Raw genomic sequence first — 13,716 nt, 5'->3', positions numbered from 1 at the left:
CCTCTCTGAATTAAACCCTGTTTGGCTTCATCCAAGCATCTAACTGAGCTTTCTCCTACTGGAGCTAATCCTTAATAAATCAAATGTTACAAACAACTAAAAAAGCCCCTAGGAGAAGGTCAGGGAATCATTTTTGCCAAACATAAAATGAATATAAATGCACAAGAGTTTTCTTCCCTAGTTAAAAAATGTTGGCCCAAACCCTCTGCTCCTCATGAGGCAAAACTCTTTCTTCAGGTCATATAAACAGAGTGTGAATTGGGAGAGTATTACACTCAGGAGGTAACCTCTGCCCAGATGAGCAGGAGCACCTACTTGCTCTCCAACATAGCAATTAAGCTTTAGGCTTTCAAAATGAAACAGCGAAGACATCTGGTCCAAACCATGAAACTTTCAAACTTCAGCAAGAACACTGACTAATCCCCACCACAGACTCTTTTGGCATCATGTGCTTCAGTCATGTCCATGCCTTGGCCCACAATCAAACAAGCTGATAAACCCCATTCTCCTCATGTTGGGTCACTGGCCATGTTAAAATCTAGTCTGGCCAGATCTTTGCTTCTGTTAAGCTTAAGCATGGTTTCCAGAATTTTTTCTTCCCGTGTGAAAAACAACAAGAAAAACTGGAAGGAAGAAACCCCAACCCTGGGGATGCTTTCTACTCTAACCATTTAATTTCCAGATAATTACAGACGAGGGCACAGCTGGGTGGGACACATTTATGCAGTGATGGTATCCAGACTGTCTTGACAAGCAACCAGCAATTTGCATTTCACTCATATAACCAAATCCATTGTTTCAGTCAATGTGCACCAACATCCTTGTGGGCTGACCACTCCAGCTTTACCTCCACTGGACAAGCTGACATATCCAAGCACATTTCATGGCCACTTCTCCCCATCTAGACATTGCTCCCATGAACCAGCCATAAGTATGTGAGGGCAGGGTGCAGCATTTGTAACCCACAAGTACAGTCAATGGATTAACCAACTCTTCTTGCAGGGAAGGTGACCGCAGTTGGCTGCTGCTCCACCAGCAGGATATTTTCAGCTGCTGCTTGAGTGGTAATGCCAGCCAGTTGGTTTGAAAACCGCCTCAGAGGTTTCCACCAGGGAGTTTCAAGACAGAGAGGCAAAGCTGAAGTGCTGTTAACTGCCCAGACAATGGGGGGGGTTGAGAAAGGAGGGAAATGCATTGCTTAGACACTCTTCTCGGAGCTGTTTAACAGAATTAAACAGAAAATGTATAATGCTTACAAATATTGCTGCATTTTTATTAAAGATTTTTAATAGAAAGTGCTTTGCTGATGTTAAGAGAGCTTTTATAAACTGATTATAAAGCACTTCTAATGCCTGCATTACTCATGCTTGCTTGCTTGCTTTTTCCTCCAGTCAACCCTCTCTGCTTCCCAGTCTTTCCTTTCTCTCTAGTTTCCCTAAATGACTCTGCTGATGGCTTTCCAAACAAGTCTACAAGACACAATAAAGGCAAACAAGCCCCAGTTGCAGTGATTAGGAGAAGACCTCCACCTTTTCAGTCCTTTTCTGTTGTGAAATAGCTAATCTGGTCCCTAGCCATTGAGACGTGCTCCACCATCCCCGAGGCCAGCCCAGACCTCCCAGGTGCCCACCCAGGCACTGGTGAGCTCCAGAAAACCTATGGCCCACCTGGGGAGCAGCACCAGAAAGCCTGCACCATTCCTCTGGATGCTCCTCTCCTGAGGTACACAACTTGGCACAAAGCACAGTTTTGGGACTCCACACATAATCAACAAGCCTATTGCCCCTCAGCCCCAGGTCCTAAGAGATGTTGAGTCCTTCCCCCCTGAAACATGCTTCAAGGACATTACAGGGGCATTAACTTAGGATGGAGAGAAACACAAAAAATAAATCATTTGTATGTTCACAGCCATAATGCGAGTCCTCCCAATCCATAAACTTGTGCAAGCCTTGCTTCAAAGCCTGAGGAGGGCTGGCTCCCCAGACCAAGCTCTGACCTAGCTGTCAGCTTTCTCAGTCTCTTCCTGGAGCTATGATTTGAAGTAGGTGAAGGCTCGCACACAGCTAAGCCCAGGTTCCATTGCTTGCCGGGGCCTGAGAGAGTCACAAGGCTCTAACCTGAACTTCCCCAACGTTTGATTTGAGCTGTTATTTATAGGCATTTCCACGGGGCTCATGACTGCACCTGGCAAACAGCAATGACGGGATCCTCAGAGACCCTGGGAGGTAGGAAGGCAGCGAGGAGCAGTGGCTGGCACAAAGTCACACAGGAAGTTTGCAGCACAGCCAAGAATAGAAGCCAGCCTTGATTAGATAGATTATATTGTATTGGAGGAGTCTGGCCTAGATAGACAAACAGGTACTGACTGCGTGCCAACAGCCCCAAATTCGGGAGTGCCCAGTGTTGACTTGAGCCTTCAAGACCCCTGATCTGCTTGAATCGTATTTCACAGTGTCTCGAATGCATCTACTGAGAATAGGAAGAGAAACTACAATTCTAGTGAAATTCAGTAGGCATTAATACTCTCTGCAGGTAGCTGGGGGAAGGCGTGGGGAACCTGCTTAGCCGCAGCAGCTAGTAAATTCATTGTTCCCTCTGAAAAGGTGGCAGGTGGTTTGTTTCTCAGAAACTGTCATAAAAAGCCTAAGGTTTTATAAACATCCTCTAAGAAAAGGCTGTTTCTTAAAAATGAAATAGCAGCTGCAGTATATAGTTAAGAAATGGTGAACCAGCATCTCTGTGCTTTTTTTACAATCAAGGGGCAGCTAGAATTAATGTCCATTACATGCTAGCTAGCTTAGTCAATTTTTCTGTGTCACCACCCATCTTCACACTCTTTCATATGCCACCTTGAAACCAAATCCTTATTTCATGGGTGGTCACATTATGAAAGACAAGAAAACTTTTCTGTGATGTTTATGCAAGCTTGAGCAACTGCAGAACTTACCCTTCAAAGGTTAAATTGCTGCAGAAGCTACTGGGGACTTCCAAATGATATTTTTTTTTATAGCCATGATGGCAGAGGCAAGCACCACTACTGTCTAATGAAACAAGAGCAATGAAGTTTGATCTTAGCTGCCAGCCCTTAATCAGAGTAATTAATTATAAATACAGCAGATGAATTGGATTCTCCTCTGACTTGAACTGGGTTTACACATGTGTAACTCATCATTTTAAGGGTAATCACTCCTAATTTATCCTGGGGTGAGAAGAGAATCAGTCCTCATAGACACAGATCCTGATATAGATTTGTGCACAGACCTAAAAAGCTTGTATCATACCTAGCTTTAGTCAACTAAATGTCCTCTGCTCCCAGTGGAAGCAGACTCCTTACACCCAGCTTGGGATGGGATTAATCATTCTTCTACACAGACGACAGAGGTAGTTTAAATCCCTCTCACTGACTGAACCTTGACTTTGGGTGGCTGAACATCAGAGAGATGAATCTGGTCTCAGTCTGCAGCTTTTGACCATGCTGTGGCAAAACATGCTCACAAAACAGGCAGAGCTTGCCCTTGTTTTGCCCTGATGGAAATAACTGCCCCTGGCAACAGCAAAGAGAAATAGGCTACCATTGCTCTGAATCTGAAGGGATTTCACTGACTAAAATGACCAAAATCTGATGGCAGCAGGGGGAGAGCCAAGCCTAGGGCTGAGAGGGGCATAATTTCTTAGGATTTCTCAGAAGTTTGTTTTGAATTTGTTGTATCAAATTACATCTTGTGTAATCACACTATTGTGGGGTTTTGTAATCATTTCACTGTGCTTTGGATTATTTTCTTATCTCCACAAAAATCTGACCAGAATTTCTGAGAAATGAGAAAAAAACAGTCAAAGAGAAAAAAAAAAAAAAAAAGAGAGAGGGAGAGAAAATAACCCTAACAGATTGGAAAACTTCTTCAAAAATGCCTTGAAGACAAAAATTGGAAACTACAAATAGCCTCTATTTATACTCCTTGGGTTGTTTTCACCCCCGTACAAGCAGCACTGATGGGAAGTCTTTCAGCAGTTACTGCTAACTTATGTGGAAAAAAAAAAATAAGGTAGCCAAAATACATCTTGCAAAGGGAAGAATAAAACATAGCTGCAAACTGCTCCTGTGGCAAGTTCTGATTCAGGAGGGAATTTCAGCTCCTAGCATGCTGCTGCACCCCCTGAGACGGGAGAGCAAAGTCTCCCCTGCGCTTTGCCGTTCATCCTCAGGCTGCCTTCCTCAAGCTGCGTTGCCAGATCACTGCAGAAAGTCGTGTTGGAGTAGAGAAGTGCTCTCATCTGGGGCATGTCTGGAAAACCGTTCATTATATAAGAAAACAAGATGTGCTAATGTGCACTTTAGGGGTTTTCTGCAGGCTGTTGTTCAGGAGTTACACATGGCTGTTTAATTTTATTTTTGTCTCCAAAACCATCTCTATAAATTCCTCACCCTTCTATCTTTAGCTACAGGGGTCTTTTGTTGCAATATGTATTTGGTATTCTTTGGGGAGAAAAAAATCATGGTGAAACCAGGAATCAAGTATATAAAGCATGTTAAGAATAAACCCCCTTTCCATGGCATTCTGCCTTCTGTTGCGGCTCTAAGGGAACTGAAACAACTCACAACCCTTTCATACCCCAAAAGGCAGGACACTTGAGAAACTGCATTTGCACTTTCCTCCTTCTGCCACAATCCATCTGTGGAAAAAATTAGACTTTGGTTTCTATGTCATTTTACTGTCACCACTCACAGGCTCTTGATCACTAACAGAAAGAAAAAAAATGTATATAATAAAATATAACAATGAGAGGAAAATTCATTGCCAGAAAGCAGTGGAGCGGGCAGAGGTAGGGGGCAAATGCTCACTTTGTTTGCTTTGCAGCGGGAGTAACAGGTGAACAGGCTCCCATCTCCTGATGAGATCCAGTGCCTGACAGCCCAGGCAATAGAGATGGAGCCCAGCTTGGGCCAGGCTGGCCCTGGTGGCTGAAGGTCTGGGGACTGGCTAGCACTTGCTGATGAGGATTAGGGGACACTCACAGGCTCTGCTGTGCCAGCCCTGTTCCCAGAGGAAAACACCCTCCACAGAGCTGTTGCGAGTGATGTCCCATCGCACCTCACAGGCAGAGTATCAGTCATGGCCTTAGGCACAACTTGCTGTGAAGAATGAAAGAGCTGGTAATAACTGGGATCAGATGGGAGCTTTGCAGCTCAGCTTTCCACATATCACTCATTTGCACTGGCTTCTTTCAGTACAAAACTGAAACAAACACCTCATTAAGCACCAATTGCATAAAAGAGGTTGCAAGAACAGAGCCCTGACCAGCCCACCCTTGTGCTCGGGCTGTCTACATCCCTCATTAATGATGGATGGTCACCCCGGGACCAGCCCACCATGGGACAGATTTCTGACCCCACCATTTCTCAGACACAGCCTGTTCACAGTCCAGCTCTTGCATTAGCTGATACACAAGTAAGCAAAGCTTTGCCGCCAAGGCTGGCCTGCAGCCTCTGCTATTTGGGCACTTCCACAGCAACTCGACTGTGCCAGCTTGTAGTAAGAGCAGTTTCTGAGTCAAACCACGCACCTGATCCCTCCTTGCATGCTAGGTAGGTAGCATAACATCTCCTATTCCCTTCTCCCACCATAATATGGGCACTTGCAGCTCAACAGCCATCTGAACCAAGTCTCTCCAAGGGAGCACACCTGATCAATGCCTGGACAAGAGCGAGCGCTCTGCCACGCACACATCACACCTTGCTGCATGTTTGCAGCAGCGGTAGCCTCCAGCTGGGTCCCGAAGGCAGCAGTATCTATCTGGGGTATGGGAGGAATTAGCCACTTGCAGGGGCTGATCGGTACCCTTGAGGTGAGCTCAGCCCTGCCTGGGACAGCAGGTCAGAGAGGCAGTCAGGCCGAGACAGAGATGACGGATTGGGCTGCTGCACGAAGCTGGTTGGTACCTTCTCTCCTTAATGCGCTCTGTGAACGGGGGGATGGGAGCATCCCTCTTTCATCCACAAACAAGGGTCCTGCCACTGCTTTGTTCAGGAAGATTTTCTTTGAAGCAACTCTTTGTGTCACCCTCTCACTCAGCTGCGGCAGTGCGTCTGCTTTGTCCTGCCAGCTCAGCCATGGAGTGTTTACAAGCTTCCCTCACCCTTCCAGGCTGTGGTTCAGCTCCATTGACACTGAAGGCAACAGACTCCTCTCTCGGCGTGTGATGAATCAATTACTTCCTCTGACACTCTATTACTATAGCCCTTACATCTCCAGATTGCAGATGAAAAGACAGGCTGAGAAGGGGGACAGGGAAGGGGAGAGGTCTCCTGAGGTCTCCATCAATTGAGTTGTTGGACATCTGAAGAAATCCCCATCTGCCATACTTAAAGACACAGAGAGATGTTTGCTCCTGAACGGCAGAAAAATCAGAGGGTTTTCACAAAAGAAAACCTAAGAAATCAAATGGGTCAAAAAAACTTCAACAAGATGCAGTGAACATAGATCAATGGTGAGTCAGTCCCCTCTGCTGATGGAGATTCCAGACCTCGTTCCTGCCCATGATTATCAGCCAAACATCAGTATTACCAAAGGCACAACATGTGAGAGCCAGGCATTACATCTTCCCTTTTCACTGCAAAATAACAACGTAAATGAAACCTCACACCAACACTGCATAAAGAGGAAGGAAGCTGAGCACATGCCTCTAACCCTCGTGCTGCTGGTCGGGGGGGTCTGCTCCTTGTTGGACATCCGTCAACAACCCCAGCTCCGAGGGTTCCCTGGAGGTTTCTAATACGTTGAGCACTTCCCATGCAAACACCCTGCATGAGGCACAGCTTCAGCAGGCATGTGGCTGAGCGCAGGGGCTCTCCCACCATCAGTGGGCGAGTGCTGCCTAGCTCAACAAAGGGGGACTCCGCCTCAAAAACAGGGGGGCACCCTTTCTCAACACCGACCACAATGTCTTCTCTACCTCTGCAAGAAGTGACATTTGGGGCAGCCACAGCATACACACAGAGCAGCTGCCTTGCCAGTTTCTATGCTGTCTGTAACAGGACTAAGTCTTTGGCATAAAATTTCTGCTGTCAGACCCCAGTGTTTCAGGCTCTGCTTCTTGCAAATTATTACACGCTAATATCTCCATATCTGACCCAGTGCTACTTTAAAACCACCACCATACTACTGGACTGTGATGGCTCAGCAATGCTGTACACAGATCCCAAGAATTCCTTAGGATTCAGAGGAGGAAAAAAACCAGCAAAAAACCCTGGGTTATTCACTTTTTCTAATGATCTACTGATCTACTCGCTAAGCCAGCATAAGGAAGGCTTTCTATGGTGTGCTTGAACCAATATATCAAAGACAGTTGCATAAAACATCCTAGCTGTGATTAGTGGACCATGACTGCTATTAACTTATAAGGAAATCCAGGATCACCAGACTGTGGTTTGCAACATATTATTACATTGCCATTCAATGGTGGTGTGCAGCCACTTGATTTAAAGAAAACGGAGACTAGTCTTAGACTCAAAACTAACCTCCCCCAATTCTTTCAAATAAGCTCTGTGCTGAGCTCTGGCCAAAAGCAACCAGAAATTTCTTCTGTTTTCAGTCTGCTCTTTGCAGTCTGTTCTTTTTATTTTGCATTCATATTTAATTGCAGAATTCACACCCGGCCAGAAAAGGCTGGGAACGAACCAGTCGTCATCTGCAGCGCTCTGACCTGCTCCTATGTGATGCTGCTACGCAGCAGCCTTTGGAGAGGAGTGTGCAGTGCACTGTTGCTATCTAGACTGAGTTTTATGCCTGCAGATGCCCAGGTCTTCTCTTCTTTGTAAGGCTAGGAATTTAAAGTGATTTGCCAAAGCAGGAACAGTAAATCAATAGCAGGGAAGGGGAAGAACCCAAATCTCACAACTCCTAGATTCGATATTGCTGGCGAGTCTGTCACTCCCCTGTTAAAGCCTGACAGTAGATGATACTCATTAAAAAGGCTGCATGTAGGTAAGGCAAACAGTTGCTCATTAAAAGCCTAAACCAGTTCCTATGGAAATCAAGGTAAAACCTCCCACTGCTTTTACTGGGCTTTGCACCTCGTCCTTAACAAAAAAGGGGTAATTTTAAAAATGTCATTCTGACACTTTCCTTACACTAAACCTTCTAACTCCTACATCTAGACAGCAAACACATGATAAGGAGAGCACTGCTAACCCCACTGTGTGATGCAAAAAAGGTGACCGAGACTCATATCCCCACAGATTTTTAGGCTCCTGAGATCAATCTCTTTGGGATGAGCCTCTCTGAATGGTGTCACCCCGTGAGTCAGAGCACTGTTGCTAAGAAGCCAAGGGCCTTGGTTGCTTTGCTGAGAGCATCTCAATGCTATGTGATAAACGGGCCATTTCAGTGGGATTGCTCTACTACCGTCCTATGGCATCTGCGCTAAGAGGTGTCAGCAAAGACACAAGGGGCTTGGAGCAGGAGCGTGGCTTGCACTCACGCTCATAAAAGGCACACAGTTTCTGACACTTTTAGCTGGATCCTGAACCCAGTTAGTGAGGAGTCACCACAGCCAGCCCTGTGCTCACTCCCTCCCCAGATGCTGTGAGGGACCCTTGCTGGCCAGAGAGTCTGAGTAAGAAGTGAGTCCACCACCACCTCTTCCTCCTGGCTAGCAGGAAGGAGGGGGAGAGGTCTCTATCTCTAACGCTATTGTTCCCAGTGTCACCAGCTGGCCCTCAATTTGTCATCAGGCCAACAGGAAACAAGGTGCAAAAGCAGATCTGACTCCTATGCACCAGATGTTGGTGAGCTGATGGGACATAGGAGACTCCACAGGAGTCCCTTTGAGGCCATCATCTTCTGCAAAGCCTGGACTTGTCCCTCCAGGGAGAGGCTCTGGGGCACAGGGAAGCACAGCCGTGCTCTCACAGCCCTACAGATGAGCAGCAGAGAAGAGAGATGTGAACAACCTTGAGCTGTTAACTCATGCACTGGTCTAACGCTGTCACAACTAACCCATTCATCGACGTTTCATTTCGGAAAATGACCTGGGCTTGATGGGAATTATGAACCATACAGCGGATGCCAGACAGAGTTAAAAAACAGTAGAAGCTCGTTTGAAGACAAGTTGAGCTGCAGTGTCATGTTACCCAGACTGAATTATTTCCTGTACGTTAGAAATGTTGCTTCTGGCTACCCATGCCACAAATGTATGAGCAAGCAAATGCCTTCCTTAACATCTCATCTTTGACTTCCCCTCTCTGCAGAGTTAAAGCTCAGCTTCCCCAGTGTTGCAGGAGATGCAGTCACTTCCCTTTGCATCCCAGTGAAGAACCTCCACGAGCCCTGGTATTCTGTAGTGCTCCACATGTATTTCTCTTTTCTGAGCATTTCCCCAATCTCAAGATGAACTGTATTGTTTCAGAAATGTTTATTAACAAGCTAGTTATGCATACTTCTCAAAACATTTACTAATTAGCTGTCCACAATTGCTGCCTTGTCTACTCTTAACCTTCGCTGATGGAGAGACAGCTTCTTGCAATACCATTATCTTGTTTGAAGGACACAGTCAAGAAAGCCAAGCTGAACATTGCAGGCACCAGCTGCCTGCCTGTCTGTGGGCACTGGGGCTGGCTGCAGCTCCCCCTGCCACCTGAGCAAAGGATCTGGGCCAGCATCTCTGCTGCTCTCTAGGAAGGATGAAGAGCTGTTTTGTTCCAGTGCCCAACCTCCTGGAAGCAGAGGAGATGGCCACGCTGCCATGAAGAGGCCTTCACTGGCTAGCCAAGCCCGCATGCCTCTTTGTACTGTGGCCTGGAAACATCAGCATGTTACTGCCAGTGTCCCCTGGCAGGCAGTGCTCCAAGAGGTGGGCACTGGGAGCGTGGTGCCAAGGTGACCCTTGCCAAACCTTGGTCCCCTCTGCCCTTCAGGCTGGGAGCAGGGGCATCTCCTGCCATGTCTGCCCAGTATCTAGCACACATCAGGATGCTGAACTTGGTTCAAGTCTTTTGGCACCACCACGGACTTACGAGTTCACAGTGACAACTGCATAAATTTCCTCATTACGGTAGCTCCAGTTTCTGTTTTTGGAAACCCCCAGGGCTTGACATGGGGAGCCAAAGTCAGGAGGAAGAGCCTGACTGTGCAGCTCCAGGCTGTCTCCAGTCTGCCAGCTCCTGCCTGTTTTTGGAGTCCTGAGCCCCGTCTCCAGGAACCTTTGCCAGCACTTGGCGTATGCCACCAGAGGGGGCTGCGAGCCACGGCAGCAGTCCCCCAGATCCTGCCCAGGCAGGGGCACCACCAATCGCAACCCAGTTGCAGCATGTGTTGGAAAGGGCTACAGAAAAACCCACCGGCGTGATCTGATTATGGGTTGCACTTTTTGTTTTTTAGAGCAGCATTCTTCTGGTGCAGATGTTATGACTCAGCTGAAAAGTCTTCTGCTTGCGGGGGGAGCATGAGCCCATCCACTGCAGTCTGGAGGGAGCGTGCCTCTGCCGTGTGTGTACAACAGTGTCCGGGCACTTGACGGCAGCTCTGCCCAGCCTAATCCTCTGGCAGAGTCAGCCAAGTGAGGCCAGGGACAGCAGAGTCAGTAGCCAATCTTGGGAGGGAACTTTTAATGGTCCAAAGAGAAGCCCAGCAGTAGGGAGGAGGCATGAATGGAAAAGGTGATTGGTTATAAATGCTGTGATTCACTCAGAGCTGAGGTTTCTGACTTGGATTTTCCAAGCAAGCAGCGCAGACAGAACAGCAAAACAGCGATCAGGAAGGAGGAGGAAGCTCAGCTACGTGACTGCACAAACTGGGGGACAGCTACCCCTGTTGCACACCTATTGCAAAGGGTTCAGGTCGCTCCTGGGATCACAAATAAACCCTGACATGCATGAGGCTGCCCAGCTCCCGCCATGCCATGCAGGGAGTGGAAACATTTTGCCACAGCAGCAGTAGCGTGCTCTTTTCCACTGGATGCCACTTCCCTGTTCAGAGAGCAGATACCAATGGCACGGGGCCGCAGTGCCTGAGCAACAGCTGCGCTTGTAGCACAGAGAGGAAGAAATGGCGAGCAGACGGACTATTACAATTATTTCCGAATAGTTAGGCAGGTCTTTTATCATAGCATCAAACTTCCCTTTTGGCTCTGCCATTACTGTGGCCCCACAGCTGCAGGACAATATGAACAATAGCCTGGGTCCCATACTCCCTGCCACCGCGTACCCACCCTACCACAACAGGGATCCCTGCTGTGTTGGCACATGAGAGCCACAACAGCAGGAGGAGGCCAATTTTCCTAACCTGAAGTGCCTTCCCAAAGTAAAGTGCTTCCTCAGAGCATGGATGAAAGAGAGAAAAAGAGAGATAAATATGTTCTGGGGCTTCAATTACACCAAATTACTCCTTTCATGATGGTGGTGGTGGGGGTGCAGTTACTTCTTAATGCAGCTGGACACAGACAAAAAATAAAAGCCCAGATGTGCCTCCAGAAAAACAATAGCAACAACCAGCACAGAGCAACCGCCCCTGGCTGCCACCTCCCGGCGTCCATCCCTGGCTGATGCTCCCACCCTCCAGGCAGGGAGGGCTGGCTGCCGGAGCTGCTCTCCACAGGCAGCTCTTGCTCTGGCATCCTGGTAGCACCAGGTACACAGGCCTTTTCCGGCCAGCTGCCGGGCGTGGGGAAACCACTGACCTTTCCGCAGCTGTCCCCAGGGTGCCAGGCACTGTACAAAACACAGGAGGAAATGCCTCCCGTCCCAGAGGGAAATCTGAAGCAGATACAAGGAAGGCCAGAAAGGACACAGTAAAACTAAAAAGTTTTGCAGATATTTTTGTAGGCCTTAGAATGGGTTTTAGGAATGTAAATGTTATGCTTTTTGAGAGAGAAACTTTAGCCTAATAAGGTAAAATGAAACGTGGAAGAAAGAAGCAATAGTGGAAGGGGTTATGGTGTTTACCTCTGGCAGCTGGAAGCACAGACCAGACCAGGTCCCGCTTCGATAGCTGCCAGGTAGCAATAGCCAAGTAGGGGGAACCTTGTCTGCCCAGAGACAGAGTGCCACAATGAGGTTCATCTTTGAGCCTGTCATCTTTGTGCGAATGTGCTCTATATTAACGACCAGATGTCAAAAGAAGGGCTCTGCCCTGAGACTGTTTCTTTGATGCTGAACTCCTGTTCCTGTTAAGGTTCCCACCTGCAGCTGCACTGAGGCCTCTGCTTCTTCATAAAATAGCCTCTGACACTTGGATAAGATTTATTAGCTGATGGTCACCTATTAGTACTGCTTAATGCCCAAGTATTACACAGTGTTAATACTTGTCATCTTCTGGCAGGTCACAAAATTAGTTAAAAATCTCCCTCCTATCAATTTCTTTCAGGCAGTGTTTATCGTGCACTGTTTTCATTTGTTTTGTTATGCTTCCTATCAAACACTGTCCATGAAGTTCTTTCAAATCCAGTCCTTTCAGTGCTGGCTCTGGGGAGCAGGCACCCAAAGTCAGCTTGGCTCACAGCTCACACCTGTAGCCAGCAGAAGCCCAAGTGCACTGTCGATGAACCCTGTTTCACTTGCACACAGGTGGCAGCTGAGGGGATAGAGGTGCAGGCAAACTCCACTTTCAGGAGAGGTTTGATGTTAGGTTACCTAGAAAGCAATGTTGCTGCAGGAGCTGTACTGAATCAGAGACCCTGAGAAACCCTCCACCATTCATGTCCCATATGAGGGACCAAAACCCTCCAACTCAAACCTTTCTGCTTTAACTACAGGCTCCCTCATGTACATACACCCAGAAAGGGAAAGGTCAAGACCACGTAGCAGATGCTCAGATCTGCTATGGTAAAGTAGAAAGCAACAAAGGGACAACGTCTCCAGCACTCACACAGCCTCTCCAGCACACACCACCTACAGCTTGGGACCAGACCCTGCTCGCTCACAGGCATCAAAACATGGCAAAAGTTGTCTAAGGTGCTCAGAACTAAAACTGACAGCTTCCTACACATGGAGGAAAATCCAGGTGCCCATGGGGGTTTTGCTTCTCTGCTCAACCTGGCTTTGCTTGCCTGAGACCTTTGAGAGGCAGAAGCTGGAGTCCCTCCTGCATAGCTCAACCCCTGCCCTGCACACAACACTGCCCTGCATACATATCGCATACTCTGCGGACTGCAACTATAGGCCTACAAAGCTTTTATTACTGTGAATTTGGGGCAACTGCATTAGCTATGAGAAGGCTATGCAGTTCAGCCTGTGCAAGCGATAATAAAACCTGACAGCAACCATCATTCTCACATGCACTGTCAAGGCCTTGTTGTGTTCATCCATGCCCACGATAAGCTTTTCTCTACCTTCTCCCCTCTCTAAACACAAGCCTCATCCTGCGAAGTGCTAAATGCCTTGCACAAACAGTGACTTCAGGGAGAGTTCATGGTGCTCGAAGCCTTATTAGCCCAGGCTTTATCTGTAGGGGGTGATGGGATCCCCAGTGACATCAATCAGCACACCTTCATTAGAGTTAGAGGAGCTACACTGATTTATGGTAGCCGAGAATCCAGCTCTACACTTCATAACCTTCAGTACATCATCAAACCCATGCTAAATTCTTTGTTCTCCACAGGACTGATTCTACAGCCCCATAAATGTTTCCCCTGTCCCTCTGTCCTTTTTGCAAACAGAGTTCCCCTCTCCATATATAACCCTCTTTTAATCAACAGGACCAGTGTGTCTGGCAAGACTGCTGT

The 13,716-nt window shown here is 47.5% G+C and overlaps 1 protein-coding gene across 6 annotated transcripts in view; it reads right to left on the bottom strand.

The window, feature by feature from the left end:
* NRP2 (neuropilin 2) overlaps positions 1-13,716 on the bottom strand; it is an 89,754-nt gene that overhangs the window by 62,957 nt on the left and 13,081 nt on the right. The gene's annotated exons all lie outside the window — the stretch shown is intronic.

The sequence above is a fragment of the Athene noctua genome, chromosome 7 (genome assembly GCF_965140245.1).
Source record: "Athene noctua chromosome 7, bAthNoc1.hap1.1, whole genome shotgun sequence".
NCBI classification, from domain to species: Eukaryota; Metazoa; Chordata; class Aves; order Strigiformes; family Strigidae; genus Athene; species Athene noctua.
The sequence above is the reverse complement of the archived record's forward strand: the minus strand, read 5'-3'. Positions and strand labels throughout refer to the sequence as shown.